Raw genomic sequence first — 24,172 nt, 5'->3', positions numbered from 1 at the left:
TATCTAGACTATAGTACAAAATAGAATCATTGAATCGGTGTTAGTTAAATTAAATTTTTTTTAAAAATGAAATATAGATCAAAGTGAATATGACATTGATATCATAGAGGCTATAGGATAATATAAGAAACTAGAACATATTTTCCAATTTTATAATTACTATCAATTAAATATTAAATTTAATAATTTAAAATAAATTCAACTAAAACCCACTATTATATCATTTCAAAATGGTTTAGTTTGAAAACTTGGCCACGAATTATTTTTTTCCATCTTTGGTGTTACGGTTATGAACCCACCTTACGCAATACTTTAGATAATGACTTTGTCTTGGATCATTTGCCCTTTCCATTTGTCTTAAAACAATAGACATTGCTCATTGAACATCTTTTAGTCTGTTATGGGTAAGGAAATCATCTTCCTCCTACTTTCCAACCTGGTTTTCTATTCATATAATCTCATTACCATCTTCCTACTCAAACCTTTGATGGAAAATAGGTTAACTTTAGGCAAGTTATGTATAAATTATTAGAATAATGTTTGTCCATAGTGTTTAGTAGTTGAGCATTTAATGCCAAGTCTAGAAGAGTCTTAAAATTTCTTTACAACTCCTCCTAGATATTTTCATCTTCCTCTAGGTAGCTGTTTTGAAGACTCCAAAAGTCTACTTCAGCTATAAATGCCTAGCCATTGGTAGAAGAATGTACGAGGAAATCAGTGTAATGAAAAATTATGTTTGTGTAATTTTCTATGTTGCATTTTATGTGCTCCTGTTATATCCATACCTCATCATAAATTTTGTTATGCTATTTAGTTTATTTTTAAGTTAATTTTATCTATTCTAAATATGTTACTACATGTGGTTTCAGCTAGTGCATCATTTTTTTTTAAAGCTTTCATATAATCTCAGTATGTTAAACGGAACAATAAATGGTTATATTTGAAAAGATAAGTATGGATCTTTTCAAAGAAAATAACATTTTTTAGATTTATAAATTGTAAGTACGTAATTGGAGTTTAAGGTGATTGTGTGAGCTTGAAATTTATGGTTAATTTTCTTTTTCGATTTACAGAGCAATATTGGTTAAGAATAATTCTAATCGTGGTAAGAATTTTAGTTACCTTGTGTGAGAAATAGAAATTTAAAGTCAATACTCACAACCCTAAACCAAAAAATCTTTGCTCGGCACATGAAGGTGCCAAGTGCCAGTTTTTCTCAGCACTTGCTCGGCACTTGAAGCTGTCAAGTGACAGAATGCTCAACACTCGAATAGGAATGCAGTAGGTGCTGAGTTGGCTCGACACACAAAGTAAATGCTTAGTAACAATAGATGCCGAGTGAGCTCGACTCCAACTCAGAAAGAGGATGCCGAGTGTTATGTTTCAAACTGAATAAATATAACTTAAAGAGTATTTCAGCATGAATGCTTTCACCATTAAAAATAGAGAACCAAAACTTTAAGCTTCAAAGAAAATAAACTTGTCAAATGCAACATTCAAGGGAAGAGTAATGGATTGAAGTATGCCTGCTTGCTTTACTATTCAACTTGATTAAACCATTACAAAATCTAGGAGCATTTGGCTTCAACCAGAAAACCCTAAAATAACCCTAAACTGATAATACTTCAAACTTCAATAAAATTTTAAACTTATAGCTCTAATGGTTGCATACAAAGGTGCCTGGAGAAATCATTGCTTCAATAGGACAAAACAAAACAACAACCAACTCACAAAATAAATAGAGGAGTCACATGCAACTACAAACACTAAACATACTTCCTTCTGTCTCTGCAAAAAGTGGATTTGCTAACCACTTTCTTCTTCTTCCTTTTCTTTGCTCTGCTAAACTAAATCTCTGAATAATCTATCTTTTTTTTTTATTAAAATGAATGTAGAAACATTCCCTTTTGTCACATTCCATTTTTCCTCTCATTTCTGATTTCAAAATATCTCAATCAACATATTTATGTTTTCTGTCTATTCTGCTGGTCGTCAGGTGGTAAGTGAGCATTTGGCTCTAGAGGCAAAAGTCAACTATTGCATTAAATATTCCAACACTCCCCCTTTGTCCTGAGCCAAACAAGCAAGCATCACTACTGATCCACATCAACTACACCAAGACACTCTCTTAGGTGTACACAACTTACTATGTCTAATGGCTTGGTAAAAATGTCTTCTCGCTGCTGCTTAGACTTACAAAATTCTATTCTGATATCCCCATTTTCCACCAACTCTCTGATGAAGTGATATCTAATCTCTATATGCTTGCTTCTCCCATGGAATACTAGATTCTTGGACAATGCAATTGATGAGATGTTGTCACAATGAATTGTGGTTCCATCCTTTTGCCTTTCATTCAGATCTATCAAGATTCTCCTTAGCAAAATTGCTTGACATGCTGCTGCATTTGCTGCTATATATTCAGCCTCTGCTGTAGATTGAGCAACAATAGGTTGCTTCTTGGATGCCCATGAAATTGCACCCGATCTGATATGAAACATGTATCCAAAAGTGCTCTTCCTATCATCTAAACTTCTAGCCCAATCACTATCAGTGTAACCAACCAACTTGAAATCATCATTTGCAGTATACAAAATCCCAAATCCCTTGGTACCTTTCACATACCTTAGGATCTTCTTTCCCGCTTGCTAATGGGAATCCTTTGGTGTTTCCATAAATCTAGAAATTAGACTTACTGCATGCATTAGGTCTGGCCGAGTTGCAGTAAAATACATTAGACTTCCAACCATACTCTTGTATAGTGTTGGATCCACTCTCTTGCTAGAGTCTTCCTTGCTCAACTTCAGACCTATTGCTATTGTTTTTATGTCTGCCTTACTGTTCTGTATTTTAAATCTCTCCAAGATCTGCCCTGCATATTTTTCTTGAGAGATGAAGATGCCATCATGCATTTTTTGTACTTCTATGCCTAGAAAGTACTTCAAGAGACCCGAGTCTGTCATCTTAAATTGATTTTTCATGACCTCTTTGAACTCACCAATTAGAGTCTTGTCATTACTAGTAAAAATCAAGTACTCTACATACAAGACAACAACCAATACATTACCATCTGCTGCCTTGATGTAAAGAGTGGGCTCACCATTGCTTTTGCTAAAGCCATTGCTCATCAAATATGAGTCAATCCTACTGTACCATGCCCGCTTTCTTGAGCCCATAAAGAGCTCTCTTCAATCTATATACTTTGTTCTCTTCACCTGAAACTTCATAACTAGGTGGCTGCTCCACATATACTTCTTCTTTCAATACACCATTTAGGAAGGCAGACTTCACATCCATTTGAAATACCTTTCATTTGTGCTATGCTGCAATTGCTATGATAGCATGCATGGTTTCCATTCTTGCAACAGGGGCATATGTCTCATCATAGTCTCTGCCATACTATTATTTGTAGCCCTTGACTACCAGCCTTGCCTTATGTCTATCAATTTTTCCTTCAGCATTGCATTTGGTCTTATAGACCCATTTCACTCCAGTCACTTGCTTCTTGACAGGCAAATCAATTAGCTTACATGTCCCATTCCTTTCTATAGCATCTATCCCTTCATCCATGGCCTTACACCATTTCTTCTCCTTAATAGCTTCTTCAAAATATATTGGATCACTATGAGAAAATAATGCAAAATTAACACTCTCATCATAATCTTCATACCTTTCATCTTGGTATAACTCCCTAAGACTCTTAGTCTTTTTTGGTAATAGGGAGGAGAGTGTGGGATCAAAATCTTCATTGCTGCTACATTGCTGACTAGCTTGGTCTTCACTGGTACTCGACACTAACACTCGGTCATGCCTAGAGGAGCTTGGAAATATCTGAATCTGCTCGCCTTTTCTTCTACTTACTCCATCTTCTTGCTTTTCATCAGCATCTTCTTCACTCATAATTGGCATTTTACTAGAAGTGCTTGGTGACTCATCAATTGAACCATACCCAGACTGATTTTCAAGAAATTCCACATCTCTTGAAAGATTCATCTTGTTGTTTAATGGGTCATACAATCTATATGCCTTTGATTCTGAGTTGTACCATGTGAAGATGCACTTCACACCTTTGTCATCCAATTTATGTCCTATCTTTTTAGGCACATGTGCATATGCAACACATCCAAGCACCCTTAGGTGTTCAACTATCCATCTTCCTCGTGACCATGCTTCCATTGAAATTTTATCACGGACTGCCTTTGTAGGACACCTACTAGTTAAGTAAACTGCTATTGCCACAACCTTTCCCCAAAATTCAGTTGGGAGACCTTTCTCTTTCATCATGCTCATTTCCATTTCAACAATGGTCCTATTCTTTCTTTCAACCACTCCATTCTACTGTGGTGTATAGCTGGTTGTGAGTTCTTTCTTTATGCCATGTTTCCTGCAAAAGTTTACAAAAGAATTGGAGGTATACTCCCCTCCTCTATCTGACCTTATGAGCTTGATATAGTGTCCACATTCTCTTTCAGCCTGGGCCTTAAATTCTACAAATTTATCAAATGCTTCAGATTTATTCTTTAAGAAATACACCCATGTCCTACAACTGAAATCATCAATGAATGTCATGAAATAAGTACTCCCCCCAATGGAAGTAACTTCCATAGGACCGACTAGGTCAGTATACACTAATTCTAATGGATATCTAGCCCTCCTAGAATTTCTAGAATTAAAAGAAAGCCTATGTTGCTTACCCAAAATACAAGCCTCACACTTGTCACATGAATTTCCTATACATGGCAAACCTTCTACCATTCTTTTATTTGACAAAAAATTTAAACTAGCATAGCCTAGATGACCATACCTAAGGTGCCATAGCCATGAGGGGTCTTTAATCACACTCTTTAGAGCTGATTTTGTGGGAGGTGCAGCACCAACTTGAGATGAGAAACATGTCTCTATCCTTAAACGAAACATTCAGTTCTTTGTCATTTGAACTACTGCAAGTAAGCTCTTGCTCCAATCCTTTTCATGAATGACACGTGTCATTCTCCATCAGCACTTTGTATCCATTTTGAATGAGCTGATCAATGCTCATCAAATTTTTCTTTATACCAGTGGTGAAATACACATTTTGTATTTCCTTCTTCTCACCTTTCTTGGTGCGGACAATAATAGATCCTTTTCCCACAACTGGTAGGGTTCCATTGTTACCCATTTTAATCTCAGATTTGAAACTCTTATCAATGAATGAAAACAAGGTTTCATTACCACTCATGTGGTTGCTACATCCACTGTCAAGGTACCAAATCTCAGGGCTTCCTTCTTCACCAACATTACACATGATGAAGGCAATGGCATTGTTTCCACTTCCCATATTCACATCAGCCACATTTTCTTGTCCTGACTAATGCCCATATTTATGACAGTAGTAGCATCCTACATTACTCTTATTTTAGTTGTAGTTTTTCTTACCTCCTCTTGAGGTATTTTGTGAGCTACTTGCTCCATGTGCTCTTCCTGACCTTTATGCTATAACATTTCTTTGTCCTCCATTACCTCGGCCTCTACCTCTAGAGTTTCTTCTTGAGCCATTTCTTCCTCTCCCCCTTCCTCTTGGATTTGATTGAGCCTTGAATGCTTTCTCTTGGGAAGTAAAAGATGTAGATCTATTGATGCTATGCTCATGGGTTTGAAGAGTACCCATCAACTCATCCATTGTCAAAATAGTGAGGTCATTTGCCTCTTCTATGGTTATGACCAAATTATCATATTTATGAGGTAAACTCCTCAATATATTTTTCACTATCCTCTGCTCTTGATAGTCTTCTCCATTTGATTTCAGTTGATTAACCACATTGGAGGTCCTTGAACTGAAGTCTGCAACTAATTCATTTTCCTTCATCTGAAGGTTCTCAAACTCCCTCCTTATATTCTATAGCTTCACAGTACAGACTTTATTAGTCCCCTTGAAGTTTGTCTCAATGATATCCCATGCTTCCTTTGCATAATTTGCTTCTGCAATCTTTGGGAATACTATCTCTATCATCATTGCTTCAATAAGACTTAATGTATTTGCATCTTTCCTCCTTGACTCTTTCAAATGAGTCTTTTGTGCATTTGTAAGGGCAGCATACTAAGTTGGATCAGTCACATCATTGAATCCATTAAGTATAAACTCCCACAAATCATTTGCAACCATAATAGTTTTCATTTTCTTTGCCCATGTATCATAATTTTGTCCATTGAAGGGTAGTGGCTACTGCCATATCTTTCCTGCATCTCCTGCCATGTCAAATATCCTAAGAAAAAAAAAAATTTCCCCAACTCACTTTGGATGTGGGGCCTCAAAGCTCTAATACCATGTGAGAAATAGAAAGTTAAAGTCAATACTCACAACCCTAAACCTAAAAATCTTTGCTTGGCACTTAAAAATTGCTCAGCACATGAAGGTGTCGAGTGCCAATTTTGCTCGGCACTTGCTCAACACTTGAAGGTGTTGAGTGACAGGCAACATGTGGCGAGTGACAAGATACTTGGCACTTGAAGAGGAATGCAGTAGAAGCTGAGTTGGCTCGCCACACAAAGTAAATGCTTGAAAATAATAGATGTTGAGTGAGCTTGGCTCCAACTGAGAAAGAGGATGTCGAGTGTTTTGTTTCAAACCAAATAAATATAACTTAAAGAATATTTCAACGTGAATGCTTTCATCATTAAAACTAGAGAACCAAAACTTTAAGCTTCAAAAAAAACAAACTTGTCAAATGCAACATTCAAGGGAAGAGTAATGGATTCAAGTATGCATGCTTGCTTTACTATTCAACTTGATTAAACCATTACAAAATCTAGGAGCATTCGGCTTCAATCAGAAAATCCTAAAATAACCCTAATTTGATAATACTTCAAACTTCAATAAACTTTTAAACTTGCAGATCTAATGGCTGCATACAAAGGTGCCTGGAGCAATCACTGCTTCAACAGGACAAAACAAAACAACCAACTCACAAAATGAACAGAGGAGTCACATGCAACTGGAGATACTAAACATACTTCCTTCTGTCTTTGCAACAAGTGGATCTACTGACCACTTTCTTTTTCTTTCTTTTCTCTGCTCTTCTGAACTAAATCTCTAAATAATCTATCTTTTTTTATTATTAAAATGAATGTAGAAACATACCCTTTTGTCACATTCCATTTCCCCTCTCATTTCTAATTCCAAAGATCTCACCCATCGTATTTATGTTTTCTATCTGTTCTGTTGGTCGTTAGGTGGTAGGTGAGCATTTGGCTCTAGGGACAAATGTCAACTACTGCATTAAATATTCCAACACCTTGCAAAAATTATCAGTACTATCTTCGGTGGTCTGTCAATAATGGTTGTTGTTTTTGTAGTTTTAAGTGGAACTTTGTTAGTTTACTCTTTGACTCACCATCCTTTTCCATTTAGTGGTTTTAGTTGCTCTAACCATTTGTGGTTGAGGGTTAGCTTTCCAAGCTTTTTTTTGGGTTTTTTTTGGATGGTTTCAATTCTACTTTAATGGGTTGGGCCATACTACATAAGCAATTATTCTTATTGATTTCAGTTGAAAGTGTAAATAAATCTGTGTTGTTTGTTGCAAATGTTTTGTTTGAAGTTGTCCCATGAGAAACAAGAGATGGCTCTTCAGATATTACACTTGTGCAATCTTTGAGAATTGTTGGCTTACTTTAAATCTTTACACATCACTCGACAAATTGTGTGTAGATTGGAGTGAAGACTCAAAATGATGAGTGGTGTGACTTAGATGTTTTACCCACATTGTATTGATTTAATTGTACCTATTCTGAGTATGCAGATCCATGTGGTTGTAGTGAATCAATCAAATTTTTGAAAAAAACTAGGATTTTCTATTTAGTTGAATAGTTTAGACATTTCATCAATTATAATCCATGTGGTCATAGGTGAAACAATTAAATTTGTATGATAGAAAGATTTTTGTGGTACTTATGCTTTTTTTCTACATTGACATGGTGTTGGGTGATGGTCAACTACAACGCTATGTGCTTAAAAGAAGAAAGAGATGCCCTCGTTGCTTTCAAGGATGAGTTGTATCCTTCACCTAGGTTTAGCTCATGGAATGGGCTTACTTGTTGTGAGTGGCATGGCATTGAATGAAGTAGAGAGACAACCCATGTCATCAAACTACATCTCTCCAACTATTTTGAATAGTCATCTGAGCACTATGAAGATTATCTGACAAATGGCATACTTTCTCCAGCACTATTCAAACTAAAGGATATGGAGCATTTGGATTTGAGAGCCAATTACTTGAGTGGTGTTACCCCAATAGGTAGACACTTCTAATTTTTAGTACTCTTTTTTCCTTAAGCTTATGAGTTTCTTGATGTATTGATTAACAATGCAATTGTTATCTAGAGCTTTTTGGTCTACACCGACTGAAGCATCTCGATCTTAGCTTCAATTATTTTGAAGGCTAGATTTTGAAGCATATTTGCTCCCTTCATAGCTTGTCTTACCTCAACTTTTCTTGTTCTAGTCCTCTTCTGGCCGATAGTATTCAATGGCATATGGGAAATCTCTCCCAACTACAAGTTATGGATCTTTCTTGCTGGTATCTAATGGAGACCAAGAATTACTACTCTGGTTGCTATTGTGGACCTATGGACAGTTCCACTTTGGAGTAGACAAACAATTTGTAGGGATTAAGGCATTTTTCACTTCAAGGGGTCCAGTTGAATATGACGGGAGGGTAGTTGGAAGCTCCAATTTCCCAGCTCCACAACCTCTGCCATCTCAACCTCAAATATAGTGGTCTATCAGGCCATATCCCCAATGCTCTACAAAACCTCACCTCCCTCTCCAATCTCCAACTTGGCTAGAATCATTTTACTTCCATGTTTCCCAAATGGTTGGGAAATTTGACTGCTCTAGTTTCCATTCAGTTTGACCATAGTGACCTAGAAGGGCCATTCCCACCAAGCCTTTCTCATTTACCTCATCTCAAAGAGCTCATGTTGGTCGGCAACAAAAATATAACTAGAGACATAAGACAAATATTGTTATGTGAAGTGTGGCCTTAGCTTACCAAATTTACTCTGTCACGATCCAATGTTACAAGAATTTTTCCACCTGGCATTTCAAATTTGTCTGCCCTTCAATACCTTGATCTTGGAGGCAACTCATTGAATGGACAAATTCCAACTGCAATTGGTTTGCTTTCATCCTTGAATTATCTCAGGCTCTCTGGTAAGCAGCTGACCGGCAATGTGCCTTTTGAGTTGGGTGGGATTTCCTCTTTGGAAGTTCTCTATCTAGACAACAATCAACTTAATGGTACCATTCCCAATTCTCTTGGACATTTTAGTCAAATTCCCAGACTAAATCTCGCTAGCAATAATTTAGAAGGCTACATTTCTCTTCACTTCTTTGAAAAGGCTACCAAGCTTGTTGAGCTCTGACTTTCTGACAATAGATTGACTATGTATATTGAACTTGATTGGATACCTCCAATGCAGTTTGAAGAATTGGGGGTCTCATTCCTTCTTTTCTTTCAACACAATATAGCTTGTGGTCATTGGATCTCTCCAACAACAGTCTTTTTGGAAACATTCCAGCCTTGTTTGGTGACCTTTCAACTTTGTCAGTTCTATCACTGTCACATAATAACTTGCAAGGTGAACTCCCTTCCACCTTTGATATAAGCTACTATTACCAGATATATTTGGGTGATAATATGTTGACTGGTACTCTTCCCATTCCCTCTGTGCGTCTATCACATTTGGACATATTGGACCTCTCCCAGAATAGATTCACTAGTTTTATCCCAGTGGAGATTGGTTCCCTTGTTCCTCACATTCAATTCTTGCTATACTCTCAAAATGATTTAAGAGGCAATATTCCTACCTCCATTGGTCTCCTGCAAATGCTAAGAGATTTGGATTTATCAGTCAACAACTTTGAGGGTGAAATACCATCAAGCCTCACCAACTACTCAACTTTGGAAAGATTAAATCTGGCAAACAATAAACTAAGTGGAGAGATTCCATCCAAGATTGGAAGCCTAAGGCAACTCAAAAAGATTCATCTCGGTGACAACATGCTCAAGGGAAACTTGCCAACTGATCTCCAAAATTGTTGGAAATTGCAGATTTTAGATGTGGCCAACAATTCCTTTTCTAGGAACATACCTCTTTGGTTAGGGCAGCTTCCTAACTTGATGATACTTGTTTTGAGATCCAATAACTTCAAAGGGTGGGTACCACATGCATTGGGAAATCTTTCAAGTCTCCATGTTTTAGACAACTCCCACAATAATTTGACCGACGCTATCCCACCAAATCTAGGGAAATTTGAGGCCATTATTGTTGGACAACTAGGAGAATCAAATGTTTTAAATGGTTAGTCTACTTATGGCCATTGCTACTATTATAAGGAAGAGGTCAATGTGAGCAACAAGAGATTGAAGCTCGCCTATGCTGATTCTGTTCTATTACTTATAATAGCCATTGATCTCTCCTTCGACTAGCTTTTGTTGGGATATTAATTATGGTTGGTTGTTTCTCCCTGGAGCCAAACGCCCACCTACCTCCCTGATGGCTTGCAGAATGATCAAATGAATTTATTGCATGGTAGGTGAAATTTTTTGAATTCACAAACGAGGGGGAAAGCATTTTTGGTAGAAGACAAAAGGAATGTTCTATTCCATTCGACCAGTAGAGATAGAGAGAGAGAGAGAGAGAGAGAGAGAGAGAGAGAGAGAGAGAGAGAGAGAGAGAGAGAGAGAGAAGAAGTTAAAGAGCTTAGAAGTTGCAGAGAGTAGAGAAAGTGATTAGCAGATCCAGTTTGTTGTAGGGATAGAGGAAGTTCATTTCGTGCTTGTAGTTACACGTGTTTCTTCTCTGATCATTCTGTAAGTTGAATGTTTTATTGTTTCATTCGTCCTGTTGAAGCAGTGATTGCTCTAGGCATTACTGTATGCAGCCATTAGAGCTGCAAGTATAAAGTTTCTAAGTATTGAAGTTGTTCAACTTTTACCAGTTTAGGGTTTTTTCTGGTTGAATCCGAATGCTCCCAGATTTTGTAATAGTTTGAATCTAAGTTGAATAGTAAGCAAGAAGGCATACATGATTCCATTTGTTCTTGTTCATTGCATTTGTGAAGTTTATCATTGAGTATTTCAAGCTTTGGATCTCTAGTTTTAATGGTGAAAATATTCATGTCATAAGTTTGCACTTGGTATTGCCTTTGGTAGAAGTCATCTGCAGTTCAAACTGACCTCGCTCAGTAATGTCTTCTACCAAGCTCCTCCCTGTAGTGGCTACCGACCTCACTCGATGCTTTCTTCTATTGAGCTCCACCTTCCTGTGGTTACCGAGTTCACTTGGTAATCACACTACCGAGCTCACTTGGCATCCTTTGGTTACTGAGTTGTTTATCCTTCATTTATTGAGCTCACTTAGTAAACTCTCCTGCCACCTATTTTCTTTGGTTACCGAGAAAAATCTGTCACTCGGTAATAGTTGTTGCCGAGCAATTTTAGGGTTGTGCAAGAAATTTGTAGGGTTATATTTTGTGATTGAAATATTTATTATTTCTCACATGGTATTAGAGCTTTGAGGCCCCACATCCATAGTGAGTTAGGGAAAAAAAATTTTGGGATATTTATCATGGCAAGAGATTCAGGAAAGATATGGTAGCAGCCACCATCATTTAATGGACAAAATTATGATACATGGGCAAAGAAAATGAAAACCATTATGGTAGCAAATGATTTGTGGGAATTTTTAGTTAATGGATTCAATGATGTGACAGACCTAGCATAGTATGCTACCCTCACAAATGCACAAAAAACTCATTTGAAAGAGTCAAGGAGGAAGGATGCTAAGGCATTAAGTTTGATTGAAGCAGCAATGACAGAAACTATTTTTCCCAAAATTGCAGTAGTAAATTATGCAAAGGAAGCTTGGGATATCCTTGAGACAAACTTCAAGGGGACTGATAAAGTGCGTATAGTAAAGCTGCAAAATATAAGGAGGGAGTTTGAGAACCTTCAAATGAAGGAAAGTGAATCAGTTACAGACTTTAGTTCAAGGACCTCCAATGTGGTTAACCAACTAAAGTCAAATGGAGAAGACTATCAAGAGTAGAGGATAGTGGAAAAGATATTAAGGATTTTACCTCATAAATATGACAATTTGGTCATGACCATAGAAGAGGCAAAAGACCTCACTATTTTGACAATGGATGAGTTAATGGGTACACTTCAAACCCATGATCATAGGATCAATAGATCCACATCTTCTTCTACCCAAGAACAAGCATTTAAGGCTTAGTCAAATCCAAGAGGAAGGGGGAGAGGAAGAAATAGCTTAGGCAAAAACTCCAGAAGTAGAGGCCGAGGTAATGGAGGATAAAAAAATGCTGCAACAGAAAGCTCAAGAAGAGTAGATGGAGCAAGTAGCTCACAAAATACTTCAAGAGGAGGTAAGAAAAACTACAACTCAAATAAGAATAATGTAGAATGCTACTACTGTCATAAATATGGGCATTATGCAAGTGAATGCTGGAAGAAACAGAATGATCAGTCAGGACAAGAAAATGTGGCTGATGTGAATATGGGAAGTGGACCCAATGCTACTACCTTCATCATGTGTAATGTTGGTGAAGAAGGAAGCCCTGAGGTTTGGTACTTTGACAGTGGATGTAGCAACCACATGAGTGGTAATAAAACCTTGTTTTCATTCATTGACAAGAGTTTCAAATTAGAAATTAAGATGGGTAACAATGGAACCCTACCAGTTGTGAGCAAAGGATCTATTATGGTCCGCACCAAGAAAGGTGAGAAAAGGGAAATACAAAATGTGTATTTTTTCCCTGGTATGAAACAAAATTTGATGAGCATTGGTCGACTCATTCAAAATGGATACAAAGTGCTGATGGAGAATGACAGGTGTATCATTCAAGAAAAGGATGGGAGCAAGAATTTACTTGCAGCAGTTCAAATGACCAAGAATAGAATGTTTTCCTTGAGGATTGAGACATTTTTCTCATCTCCAGTTAGTGCAACACCTCCCAGACAATCAGCTCTAAGGAGTGTGATTGAAAACCCCTCACCACTATGGCACCTCAAGTATGGTCATCTTGGCTATGTTTGTTTAAATTTATTGTCAAATAAAAGAATGGTAGAAGGTTTTCCACGAATAGGAAATTCATGTGACAAGTGTGAGGCTTGTATTTTGGTTAAGCAACATAGGCTTCCCTTTAATTCTGGAAATTCTAGGAGGGCTAGATATCCATTAGAGTTAGTGCATACTAACCTAATCGATTCTATGCAAGTTACTTACATTGGGGGGAGCACTTATTTCATGACTTTTATAGATGATTTCAATCGTAGGACATGGGTGTATTTCTTAAACAATAAATCTAAAGTATTTGATAAATTTTTAGAATTTAAAGACCAGGCTGAAAGAGAATGTGGACACTATATCAAAGTCCTAAGATCAGATAGAGGAGGGGAGTATACCTCTAATTCTTTTGTAAATTTTTGTAGGAAACATGGTATAAAGAAAGAGCTCACAACTAGCTATACACTACAACAGAATAGAGTGGCTAAAGGAAAGAACAAGACCATTGTTGAAATTGCAAGGAGCATGATGAAAGAGAAAGGTCTCCCAACTAAATTTTGTGGAGAGGCTGTGGCAACAAAAATTTACCTAATTAATAGGTGTCCTAAAAAGGTATTCCATGATAGAATTCCAATGGAAGCATGGTCATGAAGAAGATGGATAGTTGAACACCTGAGGGTGTTTGGATGTGTAGCATATGTACATGTGCCTAAAGAGCAAAGGCAGAAATTGGATGATAAAGGTGTGAAATATACTTTCATAGGGTACAGCCCAAAATCTAAGGCATACAGATTGTATGATCCATTGAACTACAAGATGATTCTCTCAAGAGATGTGGAATTTCATAAAAATCAGTCTTGGTATGGTCAAACTGATGAGTCACTGAGCACTTCAAGTAATGTGCCAATTACGAATGAAGAGGATGCTGATGAGCAGTAAGAAGAAGGACCAGATAGAAGAAAAGGCAAGCAGCCTCAGTCATTATCAAGCTCCTCTAGGCATGATCGAGTGTTAGTCCCAAGTAGCAGTAGCAAAGATTCTAATCCCACACTCTCTTCCCTGTTACCAAGAAAGACCAAGAGTCTTAGGGAGATAGACCAAGATGAAAGGTATGAAGATTATGATGAGAGTGTTAATTTTGCATTATTTTCTCATAGTGATCCAATTTATTTTGAAGAAGCTATTAAGGAGAAGAAATGGTGTAAGGCCATGGATTAGGAGATAGATGCTATAGAAAGAAATGAGACATGAGAGCTAACTGAATTTCCTCCCAAGAAGCAAGTGATTGGAGTGAAATGGGTCTATAAGACCAAATGCAATGCTAAAGGAAAGATTGATAAGCATAAGAAAGGGCTAGTAGTCAAGGGCTACAAACAGCAGTATGGTAGAGATTATGACAAGACATATGCCCCTGTTGCAAGAATGGAAACCGTGCATGTCATAGCAATTATAGCTCAACACAAGTGGAAGGTATTCCAAATGGATGTGAAATCCACCTTCCTAAATGGTGTATTGCAGGAAGAAGTATATGTGAAGCAGCCACCTAGTTATGATGTTGCAGGTGAAGAACACAAAGTATATAGATTGAAGAGAGCTCTTTATGGGCTCAAGCAAGCTCCATGGGCATGGTACAATAGGATTGACTCATATTTGATGAGCAATGGCTTTAGTAAAAGCAATGGTGAGCCCACTCTTTACATCAAGGAAGTAGATGGTAATGTATTGATTGTTTTCTTGTACGTAGATGACTTCATTTTTAATAGTAATGATAAGGCTCTAATTGGTGAGTTCAAAGAGGTCATGAAAAGTGAATTTGAGATGACAGACCTAGGTCTCTTGAAGTAGTTTCTAGGCATAGAAGTAAAACAAATGCATGATGGAATCTTCATCTCTCAAGAAAAATATACAAGGAAAATCTTCAAGAGATTTAAAATGTAGAACAGTAAGGCAGCCCCCACACTAACAAAAATAGGTCTAAAGTTGAGCAAGGAAGACTCTAGCAAGAGAGTGGATCCAACACTATACAAGAGTATGGCTGGAAGTCTAATGTATTTGACTGCAACTCGGCCAGACCTAATGCATGCAGTAAGTTTGATTTCTAGATTTATAGAAACACCAAAGGATTCCTATTGGCAAGAAGGAAAGAGGATCCTAAGGTATATGAAAGGTACCAAGGGATTTGGAATTTTGTATACTGCAAATAATGAATTCAAACTGGTTGGTTACACGGATAGTGATTGGGCTAGAAGTATAGATGATAGGAAGAGTACCTCTAGATATATCTTTCATATGGGATTGGGTGCAATTTCATGGGCATCCGAGAAGCAATCTATTGTTGCTCAATTTACAAGAGAGGCTAAATACATAGCAGCAAATGTAGTAGCATGTCAAGCTATTTGGTTAAGGAGGATCTTGACAGATTTGAATGAAAGGCAAGAGGTTGGAACCACAATTTATTGTGACAACATCTCATCTATTGCATTGTCCAAGAATCTAGTCTTCCATGGGAGAAGCAAGCATATAGAGATCAAATATCACTTGATCAGAGAATTAGTGGAGAATGGGCATATCAAAATTGAATATTGCAAGTCTGAGCAACAACTAGCAGACATTTTTACCAAGCCATTAGGCATTGGGACTTTTGTACACCTAAGAGAGTGTCTTGGTGTAGTTGATTTGGATTAGTGGTGATCCTTGTTTGTTTGGCTCGGGATAAAGGGGGAGTGTTGGAATATTAATTGTGCTTGGTCATTTCTCCCTGGAGCCAAATGCCCACCTACCTCCCTGATGGCTTGCAAAATGATCAAATGAATTTATTGCATGATAGGTGAAAATTTTTGAATTCACAAATGAGGGGGAAAACATTTTTGGTAGAAGAAAAAAGGAATGTTCTATTCCATTCGACTAGTAGAGACAGAGAGAGAGAGAGAGAGAAGAAGTTGAAGAGCTCAAAAGTTATAGAGAGCAGAGAAAGTGATTAGCAGATCTAGTTTGTTGTAGGGACAAAGTAAGTTCATTTCGTGCTTGTAGTTGCTCGTGTTTCTTCTCTGATAATTCTATAAGTTGAATACTTTATTGTTTCATTCATCCTGTTGAAGCAATGATTGCTCCAAGCATTACTGTACGTAGCCATTAGAGCTACAAGTTTAAAGTTTCTAAGTATTGAATTTGTTCAAGTTTTACCAATTTAGGGTTTTTTCTGGTTGAAGCCGAATGCTCCCAAATTTTGTAATAGTTTGAATCTAAGTTGAATAGTAAGTAAGCAGGCATATGTGATTCTATTGCTTCTTGTTCATTGCATTTGTGAAGTTTATTGTTGAGTATTTCAAGCTTTGGATCTTTGGTTTTAATGGTGAAAATATTCATGTCATAAGTCTGCACTCAGTATTTTCTTTGGTAGAAGCCATCTACAGTTCAAACTGACCTCACTTGGTAATGTCTTCTACCGAGCTCCTCCCTGCAGTGGCTACCAACCTCACTCGGTGCTTTCTTCTACTGAGCTCCACCTTCATGTGGTTACCAAGTTCACTTAGTAATCACACTACTGAGCTCACTCGACATCCTTTGGTTACCGAGATGTTTATCCTTCATTTACCAAGATCACTTGGTAAACTCTCCTACAACCTATTTTATTTGGTTACCAAGCAAAATCTATCACTCGGTAATAGTTGTTACTGAGAAATTTTAGGGTTGTGCAAGAAATTTTTAGGGTTGTTTTTTGTGATTGAAATATTTATAATTTCTCACAGCTTTCAGGTGACATTCCTTCATAACTCAAAAGCCTCAAGCATTTACATGTCTTGAATTTGCTAGGTAATAGTCTCATAGGAGAGATTCCTAAAAGTTTTGGCTTGCTAGAGTAGTTGGAGTCATTGGATCTTTCAAATAATGAGTTGCATGGAAGAATCCCAAGTGAGATGGTACAACTTTCCTTTTTGAGTTTCTTCATTGTGTCCAACAATAATCTCTGTGGAAGAATCCCAACAGGACGTCAGTTCTCCACATTAATTTCCACTTATTTTTTAGGGAACCCCAGTCTACGTGGGTTTCCAGTTGACAAGAAGTCATGTAGTTGTGACCACAATTCATCTGTAGGTATGCCATTGGTTTCCCAAGAAGAAGATGAAGAGGAAGAAGAGATCCCATGGTATTGGTATGTAAGTTGGATGGCAAGCTTTGCTGCTAGATTCTAGGGAGTGTTTGGAGTTCTTTTTCTAAAAAAGAAATGGCAAATTATAAACATTTGAATCCTAGATAGATATGTAGTAGGTCTTTTTAATATGTTGTCCCTCCAAAACTAATGAATAGTAGTGTAACCTGCATACTGCCATGGATATGTCATGGCTACTATATAGCAGAAATAGCTTGCATCTAAGAAAATAATATATAATATTGTAGTGTAAATAGGCAATGCCTCTCATATGACTATGGATGCTACAAAAGAAGATACGGTTGCATTTCTATAAGTTGATAAGTATACATGTACTTGTATGCTTTTTATGGTGATTTGGTTAGTTAAACTTTCTTCTCTTACTAATTATCCATCTAGATGTCAATAAATAACTAATAGTTTAATCTTATTTATCTAATTAGAGATAGAATGTAATATTATAATCTATTAGGTGGAAAATTTTTATAAGTTGAATAATCTTACGAGCTTTTCTCTTCTGTTGCCTTTTCATTTGATAGTCATCTATGTTTGCATAAATGGATGCATATGTGATATATATAGTGAATTAGTATGATATTAATAAAGATTTTTCCTTTTTTTTTAAGAGAAAGTTTATTCCATTTTTGTAGAACATTATAAATCTTGTGTTTGTGTCTAATTTTTTGTTCTTTAGTTTTATCAAATTTCTCTTGACTATTTTATCAAACTTTACATATAGTGAACCATAAAAGTTGAGAACTCTCCTTATCAAGGTCAACCTTTTGAAGTGACAAAAGCATAAAAACCCCTAGATTTTTTATACCTACGTCAATAGAAATAGAAAGAAAGATATAAACCTCAAGGGTGGGAATGATTTTCCAATGGCCCTAGAAGTATCTATAAAATATTAAAAAAATTCTCCCTTATGTTTTCTACCATGCAAAAAATAATTGTCAACAATTGCCTCAAGTTGACATTATAAGACTATATAACCAACATTTTGAAGAATACAACCAAAATGAATAATATAATACAAATAGAAGTCAATATTAGAATCAAAATGATTGGCTCTCCATCAATGATATCACAATCATAATTAGTAAATATTCTAGGCATTCTAGGTAATGTCTATTTAACCATTAGAAAAATAAATCTTATCAAAGAGAGATAAGGAAAAAATTAAGTTCCTCCTTAATAAGATTTAAGTTTCTAATGGATACATAGACGTCTCCATCTTCTAGTAGTATTAGAATTTAATTACATGGAGTGGATAATTCAAGATGTAGCCTATTGTATTAAAGTAGAGTAGAATATTCTAAATGCTTATTAAGTTGAGGATAGTTTGGGATGGTAGATCTTAAATTAATTTTTCTTTTATCCATATTTCTTTGCTATGTAAGTTGATGTTGAACTCTCCTTTTTCTTTATCAGCCATCTTATCTTTGAAGAAATTTTACAAGAAACTCAATTATGTAGATGTCATTACAAATTTTACCTTCAATAAAAATATTCTTTTAACACTTCATTTCCTTAGTTGTGAGCCAAACCCTTTCCTCACATTCTTCTTTTGGCCTCTTCTATGTTCTTATTTCACATTGAAGCAATGTAAGTTAGTCCCTAATTGAGCAATAAAAGATTCCACTCTTACAACTAGATTCAAATCTCTCTATTATCTTTTCTTACATAGGATTGTAACCTATATCTATAGAAAAATAATTTATTTATTGGTACAATCATTAGAACATATATTTTAGCATATTTTTCATTAGCTCATAAACATGTTTTGTTTACAATCCTAATCCCACTTCCCAATAATTCAATTTATCTCATTTTAAGTTTCTTAATCTCCAAGACTTGTTAGATGTCTTGGAAGATGTCTCATTGCAATGACTATAGTATGAGAAGTACTTATTTTATCTATAAGAATATCATTGGAAATTAAAGAATTAGTTCAAATTTTCTTATGATGTATTTTTGGATCCTCAATTTTTTCTTTATTAAAGACCTTCTTCAGCATTCTTTACTGAATCCTTTTCGTAAAGCCTATGGATATTGACTCTTGACTACTTCAATATACAAAAAGCTTCATTTTTCATGGTGACCTATTTTTGGTAACTATGCCAAAATATTTTTCCAAGTAAATTTAATAAAAATATAATATCTTTTTTCCATTACAAAATTTTAAAAATCTATCATAGTAATTTGATAATCTATTTTTGAATTTCACTATCTAAAAGTACTTTCCCTTTCACGTTCTTACATTCTCTTCTATAGTTCATTTGTTTGTTTTGTTTCAATAATACTTTCAAACAATTTTTTCATAAGAGAACTAATCATTGTGATATATTGTAGATGAAATATAATTTTTTATCATTTTAAGTAGGGAAGGGCTCTAATCTATTATAGATTTGGGAAAAGCTATCCTCAACCATAGAACAACAAGGCAACTAGTATAGAAACAAAAGAGATGGAGAAAACTATGTGACTAGATATTTTGCATCATATATTTGTCTCTTCTTATATAACATCCTAATCAAATGAGGAAATAACTTATTATAATGAAATTTATTTTTAAATTGTATAATTGTCCAAGTATATCCATCATTATAATTAAACAATCACAAACTCACTATGAAATGGTTAATACCTTTGGTATGAGCTCGATCATGGAACATGATTATGTGGTATTGATAAAAATCTTTAATGCCTCGAATAATGTGCAGAGAGAAAAATAGATCTGTGCCCCCGAGCCATGATCAAAATAGATCTATTATACCAAGGTTGTGGTGACAATAAGCATTGCAAGGCTTGAAAATTCAAAAAGAAATATCCAAAAAATTATGATAGCTTAATGTCATAAGGTGGTGGATGCAACACAATGTGGTTGATCAAGAAATTAAATAAAGACCATGTCTGAGTCAAGAAGATATAAAAGCAAGGGTAGCAAAATATGCTTATCTCATGTCGTAGTATAATTATGTCATTTCCCATATATTCTTGCATTCAAGTAATTATGATATGTAGGTATATATCTATATCTATATATAAGTATGTATGCATGCATGTATGTATATGTATTTATATATATGTGTGTGGATATATATATATATATACACACACACAAACACACACACATATATACATACATACACACACACACACACACACACACACATACATACATACATACAAACATACATACATACATGTACACACACACACATATTGGTGGAAATACTTCTTCAATTGTATGTTGTCGTTGATGTTAAATACAAATGTTAGTATTAACTAAGCAATGGAGAGTTTGCAGTATTAACCATGCATATTTTAGTATTGATCAAGTATTTGGGTAAAGAAGAACTTTTAGTATTAATAGAGTAGTTAGTTAATGAAGAATATCTCACTTGCTAGATTAAGCGAGTAGTCAAGCATCAAAGGACTCAGAGTATTAATCGAACATTCAATCTCAGTATAGACTAAATGATAGGAGAATGCAATTGTCTAATAATTAATTGATTGAGGACAAATATTTAGATGCTTATTGATTATTTGAAAGGGTATTCAAGCCGACTTGACAAAACTTATGATATATAAGGAAGGTCAAGTTGTGAGGCTAGAAGGTACAAGTGGAACATGGATTAAGATGGATATGTGAGAGAAGGAAAAGGTAGAGCAAGAAAGTGAGGAAGATAAGCTACAAAGAACATCTGACTAGTAAGGATCCAAAAGTCAACCCATAACAGAGGTATGAATCTATAAAGATACTTACCTCATAAATCAGGTCAAATTGATGTTACTTTCTAGCCATTGTACCAATAAAGAAATATTTTAACATAGTTGACTTAACAGTCATAATATAAATCCTCTAACAATGTAACATTTCAGATTGAAGTGTTTGAAGACCTTTAACCAGACCACTTTTAATAGTGTGTTCTAAACCTTCTAACAAGGTCATACTTAATAGTATGTTTTGTAACCTTTAACAGGGTTGGCTCATAATAGGACTCACTTTAGAAGAGTGAAAAAAATATTGTAACTAGTTGCATGGTGGTTTTCCCAAATTAGGTTTCCATGTTAAATCTCAGTGTCATTCATGTTCATATAATTTTCTTTATGCTTTATATTTTTGCAACTAAGTTACTAAAGGCTAAAAAAAATTAATAATCATAAGAATAACAAGGTCATACTTAATAGTATGTTTTGTAACCTTTAACAGGGTTGGCTCATAACAGGACTCACTTTAGAAGAGTGAAAAAAATATTGTAAGTAGTTTCATGGTGGTTTTCCCAAATTAGGTTTCCATGTTAAATCTTGGTGTCATTCATGTTCATATTATTTTCTTTATGCTTTATATTTTTGCAACTAAGTTACTAAAGGCTAAAACAAATTAATAATCATAAGATTACTTTGTTAACCAAGTGATAATAATATTCTAGTATTAACCAAGTTGGACAGTATTGCATAATCAATGGAAAGTTTAAATTGACATCTAGGGATAGGAAATTATTTTGTTTTAATTGATTCACCATTCTCCTCTCAGAATTACACTCTCCATTTCCAAAAATTAGTATTAGAGAATCTGGCACTTGCAAGAAAGGTTTCAAGGACCTAAGCTAAAGATTGAGATATCATACAGAAGGGAGATTCCCAAACTTAATAGAGAAAACTTTTCAGCATTGCAAGAATTGTGATGAAGCTGCACTTATCAAGCATTAGTAATATTGGTCTGTTCTACTTGGTAAATAAATATGTGCTACCACCCAAACCTATGACCATAGAGTAGACAAAAGAAGCAAAGGATTACAATGTAATGGTGATTGATATAGCTTCTTCTCTCAACTATTCTAAATTTGACGAGGTTAAAGATTGTCCTACATTTAAAACATGGGAAAATTGTAGAGAGTTTATGGAGGTGATAAAAACATGTAAAGAGCCAAGGTAGAAAGTTGAAGAGGCAAATTTGATCTAATGAAAATGAAAGAAGGTGAGAACATTGTCCAATATAGGTAAAGAATCAAAGAAAGTGTGAGTGTAATCAAAGTTGCAGGAGGAGATATTTAAATGATGAGACAATGGTCAGCAAGGTACTAAGAACTCTTCTTCCTATTTATACAATTGGATTTTCAGCAATTCAAGAGATGAGTTGTAATCCTAAAAATAAAATAACCTTGGATGCACTTGTGCAAAGATTAACTACTTTTGAGTTGGATAACTTTGATAATTATACTCCCACTTCTAGCAATCTTGAATATGCATTCAAAGCCAAACTAACCCTTGGTAGAAAAGGAGGAAACTCAAAAGGAAAACAAGTTGATAGTGAAGAAGAAGATGATTTAGATGAATGGAGAATTTAGAGACAAAATTCCATTATTTATTTCTCATGTGAAGAGGTTGGTCATATTGTCGCAAGATGCATAAACAAAGAGGGCAATGATGACAAAAGAAATAACATGTTCAAAGGCAAGAAAGACTTCAAGAGCTACAAGGAATACATAGACAAAGGAAAGAAATCTTGTTACATTTGTAAGGATTCTGATAGTGATGATAATGAAGAAGTAGTTTACATTGTTGTTAAGGATGTGACTGATAATGAGGAAAATGAAAAGATGGCACTTATCTCTCATGTTAACAAAAATGATACATGGATCATAGATAGTGGTCATTCTCATTACATGACTAGTGATGAAACTAAGTTTGATCATTTAGAAAACTATGATGGTGGAAGTGTTAGATTTGGAAACATGAGCCATGTTATGTAAAAGAAAAAAGAATCATAGCATTAACTAAAGGAATCAAATGTGGAAATGCCTATAGGGTTGAAGGATTAAGATATGATCTACCCAATGTAGCACAAATAAACAATATAGGATACAAGGTAGAATTAATGGATGACAAAGCTAAATTATTGCATGGAAAAGGAAACTAGGTTGAGACTAGCAATCAGACAAAAGGTAACTTGTTTTATCTAGATCTCATTGAAACTATATGTTTATTAGCTTAAATAGAGGAGAGTTGGCTATGACATAAAATGATGTTTCATGTTAATTTTGATAACCTAGTTAGCATAAGTAAGAACAAAAGAGTAAGAGGCATACCTTATCTACAAAAAACCTAAGATGACCATGTGCAAACAGTGTCAAATTGGAAAGATGAGTAAAAGAAGTTTTAGAAGTAAATCTTACAATTCTGAGGAAGTTTTGGAGCTAGTTCATATAGATCTTTGTGGACCAATGGGTATAGAAAGATACGTGGAGACATATACTTCATTATATTTGTTGATGATTATTCTAGAATGACGAATGTAATGTTTTTATAAGATAAGTCTGATGTTTTTCAAAAGTTCAAATGGTATTTGGATAGGGTTAAGAAAGAAACATGGAAGAATCTGAAATGCCTGAGATTAGATAGAGGACGTGAATTCATCTCAAATGAATTTAATGAGTTTTGCAATGAAAGAGGAATCAAAAGACATGTATCTACACCTAGAACACTAGAGAAAAATGTAATAGTTTAGAAAGAAGAAACAAATCCATCATAGAGTATGCAAGAACATGAATGATTGAGAAGAATGTTGCACCAAAATACTAGAGACAAGCAATCAGCACAATAGTTCATACACTTAACCGAGTTCAACTAAAGAAAGGTACAAAAGCACATTATGAATTATGGTATAGGTACAAGCCTATTATTTTCTAAAGTACATTAAACTATAAAATTTGATTATATCTATTAAATCAAAGAGATAGCCACAAGATCAACATATGGAAATAATTACATGAGATATATTTTAAGAGGAAACCCCTTTGAGTAAAAAACTACTTGAAATGCCTCACATGCTTAATTCTAAAATCACTTTTGCATTGCCTCACTGATTGACTATTGAAATGATTCACACACAATTACTATGTCACATACAGAGATGAGAAGCCTAATTATTTTGAACCTATAATTCTTACA

At 35.1% G+C, this 24,172-nt stretch overlaps 1 pseudogene; it reads left to right on the top strand.

Annotated features, from left to right (window-relative positions):
- Positions 1 to 7,900: 7,900 nt before the first annotated feature.
- Positions 7,901 to 17,366, top strand: LOC149541515 (uncharacterized; annotated as a pseudogene).
- The last annotated feature ends 6,806 nt before the right edge of the window (positions 17,367 to 24,172 follow it).

Source organism: Cupressus sempervirens, chromosome 8 (genome assembly GCF_028749045.1).
Source record: "Cupressus sempervirens isolate cs-2001-9-10 chromosome 8, ASM2874904v1, whole genome shotgun sequence".
NCBI lineage: Eukaryota > Viridiplantae > Streptophyta > Pinopsida > Cupressales > Cupressaceae > Cupressus > Cupressus sempervirens.
The sequence above is the reverse complement of the archived record's forward strand: the minus strand, read 5'-3'. Positions and strand labels throughout refer to the sequence as shown.